Source organism: Notothenia coriiceps, unplaced genomic scaffold (genome assembly GCF_000735185.1).
Source record: "Notothenia coriiceps isolate Sejong01 unplaced genomic scaffold, NC01 NC01_scaffold00037246, whole genome shotgun sequence".
In the NCBI taxonomy this organism is placed as follows: domain Eukaryota; kingdom Metazoa; phylum Chordata; class Actinopteri; order Perciformes; family Nototheniidae; genus Notothenia; species Notothenia coriiceps.
This window is the reverse complement of record NW_011369947.1, coordinates 5036407-5042080: the sequence shown is the minus strand read 5'-3', so window position 1 is coordinate 5042080 and position 5674 is coordinate 5036407.

The window sequence follows — 5674 nt, the reverse complement described above, 5'->3', positions numbered from 1 at the left end:
AGACATTCACCGTAGGCCCCTCACAGAGGACATTCCTGGGAGATAATGAGGCCAAGCATCGCCAATTGCAGTGTTCAGTTGAGGGAAATACTTAGGAATTCCGGGTAGAGGTGTATGAAGAGTGTAAATTGAGGGCATACTGCTTCTAGGCCACATCCACAGAGCTACTGTGTACTTTGAGACACTTACTAGCTAAAGCCTGGTGTTACCATTGTCTTGTGTGCTTTCCATCAGGTTCTTTTCCCAGTCCCTTTGCCTTCTTCTAGTTCCAAGCATTTCAGACATTAACGAGGTCCAACGACCCTAAACGAGCCTCTTGAGGTGGTGAGGACTAGCCAAACTATTCTCCTTCAGCAAAAAAAACATGCATCCCCCTGAAGGTGTAAACATTAAACTGAGTCTCACGAGGAAAAAAGTCTGAGAACACACTTCCACTAACACAGAGGAGTACTGTCTGTCAGTTGACACTATTTGAACAAATCCTGAGGTAAACATTGGCAACCTTTATACTGCACTTTACCTTGGTGTTTACCTGTTGGGTCTTTTTTGGAAAATGTCCTGCTAGAAAGTGGCCAGAACACTTCTCAGATTCTTGCATACTGTAGTTTTGGTGGTGGGTGCTAGTAGACAGTTGCCATTGTCATAGTTGTTATTCTTTGTAAGTATTTTCTTGACCACAATATACTCCTTTTATAACGTCTACAACAATAATTACATTTTGTATTAACTTCTTACATATACCTCTAAATGTATTGGAATGAAAAAAGTTATCATGAAAACCTTAGTAACGTATCTGAATGATTCCAGTCTTGATTTCCATCTCTTGAAACTGTGGAGACATTTTTGAATTAAGATAGAATATAGAATGACAACGGACTGACATAACTATGCAGACAGGCATATGTAGAGACAGGACAAGTTACATTAACAAGACACAGCTGGAGAGGGCAGCTAAAAACACAATGTTAACAGCTGAAAATAATGAGACAATCAAAAAGGCGGGAAAATTGTATGTTATTGAATACTTTTCTAAAAAAAACCTGAAACATGAAAAACCAAGATGACGACAATGACGACTGTTACAGTCTCAAGAGTTTGCAGTCTGTTGAAAGACGAAAGACTACACAATTATTTATTAGTTAATTAAAGTAATGTCCCAGAAATAGATGCAACAAAAAAAACGTGAATCATCCTGAGGTTAGTTTGAATATATACATTTATTATAGTCTAATTTCATGAATGTTTAGGAAGATTTAAAGGAAGTACCTATCTAAAGATCTATAAGAGCGTTAAAGCAGACAAGGAGAGGCTTTGAATTTGAACCCTGGGGAGGATGCTACAGAACGTTATCCACTCAACTAGACATGGCCAACTCACCTTTATCCCCTAACATCCTAAAATCCTCCAGAAGTAATGAGGTACTTTGAAGAGAGCGAAATGAAATGCATGCGAGTGGGAGCATGGTGTAATTCTATGCATGAGTTATCTTTGCCTTCCCGTATATGATATGTGTTTGGGTGTGAAAGTGAGGCATCTGATTTGACTCCTGATATATCTTTCCGTGCTGCGGCATCAGAATGTATTACAGAGCCAAAAGCCAGGGCCAAATCCTTTTTTTATCTGAGTGCAATTCCTGTCACTCCAACATCTCACAAAAGTGCCTCTGCAGAGCTTTTTTTTTGTCTCCGTGCACAAGGATCCGTGCGATTGTGTACGTGTCAAACTGTGCTTTTATGAGGCAAAAGGTGAATTGATTTCCACAAGATAGCTTCAGGGAGAAATAGGTCTCACAACTGCCCAGAGCTGTCTGTAGAGAAATAACCCTGTTATATGGCAGCACGCACACACACTGATCCTGTTTTGACAGTGGTTTTTGGCACAGCTTAACCTTAATCTCATGTCTGTACAGAAAGCGACAGCCACCGTGTTTTTGACAAGGTGGTTGTTCTTGCTAGAATGCATCGCACGCCTCTGCCTTCAGGCAAAATGAGCGGTCACCTCTGAGGGTATCATCTCAACGGCCTCCATGGTGAAATGCCCGTCCACCATTGCCTCATGTAATACCACTTATCGGAAAAAGACGAAGGAAATTCATCAATCCAAATGTCTTCATGCTCCATACTTTGTGTCATACGCGCAGGATTGATAATATAAGAGGAATAGGCACTCTTTTTATGGGTTTATCCACTTGTTGCTTATCTTTTTCCTGGAGTCTCTTATAGCTATCTCTTTGTATTACATCGTCTAATGGATACACGGTTTACTATACCCATCTTACCATTGGGTTTGTAGGGCTGTATCTTGGGTTTTATGACTCTTGGATCCTACTTACGTTTTGATGTAATCGTCTGGCTGTCTAATGCATTAATTTGCCCTCTTATTGTCTGTTTGGTCCTGGCTCCTTTTGCCGATTGATCTCCAATCGGAATAAACTCGTAAGGAGGTTATAGTAAACAATTGAGGTGATAATAAAAGAGTGCAGTTGGATATCTCAATAATGGCAACGGGCAGAACAAAGATGAAGAAGATTGCAGTTATTGTCTTGATAGCTTGACAAAAAGATTAAGGACAAATCCATGGTCATGAGCAGTAGAAAGCTAATATCAGTCCCTTTGTCTGTGTGAATGTCTGGGGTCTGCAGGCTGATTAAAATAACATATTTCTATTTAAATCTAAGAAAAATGTTGTGTGCAAATCTCATTTTAACACTAGTTAGCTGATGTGATTAGTTTAGTTTAGATCTGTTGTAGTGTTCATAGTGTAGTTGCAAAAAGGAAATAAAGAAGGTTATATATAGTGGTATACAGGGCCGTCCCTCCCTACAGGCAGATCATGCAGACTGCGTGAGGCCTCACCTTGCGGAGAGGGCCTCATCTTGCGGAGGGTGCCTCATCTCGCAAGCGCAATTGGTATAATAATAATAAACCTGAGCCAGAAGACAGTACAGGACTTTTTGTTCCACATGCAGAAAGTGTTATGGCTAAACCTGGTTGGTTTTCTTGGTTAGTGTGTTTCATTTTGATTGGTTCAAAAGCTATCAATCAACCCCTGGGGCAAACTTAATAATCAAACAAAGACCTCTGAGGCCTAAGAACTAATACATCGGTCCAATGATCTTGAACTTTTCAGGACCTCATCTTATAATCAATCCCCATAACCATTGTATATTGACCAAATGAACTAAACTGCAACTGTGAAAATACCCTCACTGACACACATTGCCCTTGTACTGGATCCAAGATACAGTGTGTTCTTTATTGTGACTGATAATTGAGAGCGATGTCACAAAAATATTAACAAAACATAAGAAAAATACCTGCTGATATGTCTCTCCGACCATTTTGGGTTCAACAACATCGTTTTTTGGGTGACACCGACATATCAGATTAAGCATTAAGCGTCAATTATATTTTGGTGGTCAAAAGTCCAACAATAAAGGGCCTACAATAAAAATGTCTGACCACCATTGAATAATGAATATGCTAATTATGGATAGGATAAGAGATGAGATGTTACAACAAATATGGATGTCAAACCACAACTTGAGTAGTTTGGCGGAGCCATGCAACCACATTGGCTAATATCCACTTTTACTTAATCCCCTATTATGTCAGTAATTTTCTGCTCAACAGTAGAGGATATTAGAGTATGTGTGTCTGTGTTTGCGGTAACAAATTGAATGTGTTTGTGGCGATGCTCACTTAGTTGAAAATTAATATACGGTTCTCATTACGCCAGAAGTGGTTGTTATACAAAATACCCCATGGTTCTTACAAGCCCACTTACACACAGATAAATCAGTAAAATGTCAATATGGTACAATTGGTGATTGGTATTCAGCACAACAGAAGGACACACACTGTTAAAAAATTAAATAACATCTCATCTGTAGATTTGGATTCACTGACAGATAACGCTACCCTTGTAAGCACTTGCTGTGTGGATCCAGCCAGCCGAGTACTGTGAGTGGAGTGCATCAACATGCACAGCTTTTAGCCTCAGACAGCCATCTGAGTGGCTTTCCAGTCCAGACGTGGGTGGGCTGTCCATCTAATAGCTCCTTTTACCCTCCCTACATGCCAGCAAAGTACTGAAGTAACATCAGAGAGCAAAAAAGCAATAACGTCCTCCAGCCTTGCCCAAATGAACTCCAATACTGGCTCCACTGCACAGAGAAAAAAAGCACATCCCTGTTTTGCAAAGCCTTTTTAAAAAAACACTCTTCTCTGTGAGGTAAAACTAATCCAACTGATAAATGTATTTGAAAGTCAATATCCATTAGAACAGTTCCATATAAAACATCCTAACCCTAACCCCAATACTGTGTTAATTGGTGGGTAGAATGGAGACTGGGACTTTAAAGTGCCATGAATTAAAACATGAATTATAAAAAGTATAATAATCATGCTTTATAATATGGCAGATGATCACAATAGCCGCTTTGCTGTACTTAGTTCCCAGTACTTAGTCCCGCCGAACTCTTTAGTCCCGGAACTGTCATAGCAGATCGCGTTCACACCCGGAATAGGTCCCTGAGGGAGGATTATGCAAATGAAGCCGCTGACGTCACTTCTTCTTCTTCTTCTTCCGGAGTCCCCCGTAGTTGGGGACTGGGCCAGACCGGCTGGCTTCAGTACTCCCAGCAGCTTCTACGTAAGCCTTCCGAGTAAATCGCCAGAACGCCGACACCTCCTCATCTCCACCGCTCCCATGTTTTCTTTTGTGTTGCCAAGTTAGTCTCTCTGCGTTGGTGCGCTGGGCTAATGCTAATAATGCTAATGCGAGCAAATACAAATGGCGGCTTCACAAAACATTTAGGAGTTTTGCGGGGCGTGGTTTGCAATTCGCCCAGCCAATCAGAAATTGGATTGATTGGATTGATCCATTTAAACAGTCTACTTTCCTGTCAGCCTCTTTCTTTCTACTTTTTGTTGGCGCACTGCAGCATAGCCTGGCATGTATTGCTAAATGTTGATCAGCTGAATAGTGTTATATCACTGCCAGGACTCTGTGCTATAGTGCATGTGTGACCTCGAATTAGATGAACAAATCACACATCAACTCATAGAAAAACTGCTCAATATGAATCCAAGGGGTCAAAACCTCCACTAAATAACTGTATGCTGCTACTGAATACACCTTACACGTTCTACTCATTTTTCACAATAAATGCCTACCAGGAAAAACCTGGAGGCTTTCAGTGAGAAGCAACTTTAAGATTTGTTGACATTAAAGGGCCCATGTCATGCTTTTCTGTTTATTACCCGTCCCCTTGTGTGTTATGAAGGTTTTTAAGCATTTAAACGGCCTTTGGAGTCACAAACCCTCAAAGTACAGCCTGTAGCGAGTAAAACTCTAACACAGAAAATACCTGTCTATGCTGCCCCAGAACGCCTCGTTGGACATTTCTCATTTTCCATTGTTTGCTTCCTGGGTTTTGTGACGTGTGAACACCCAAATCAACAACAAATGACCGGATGGCCCAAATGGGCCAATCCGCGGAGCACCTCCCACACCAGGATCCCTTGGCTAACTAACAGGGAGTCCCCATTGACTTGCATAGAGCTCCCTGAACGCTGGTAATAGACGAGTTGGGATGGCGGAGAAATGCTCTCCGCAGACCCATTCTCACAGAGTTATAAACCTTTTTCTGACTCAATATCAAGCCACACTT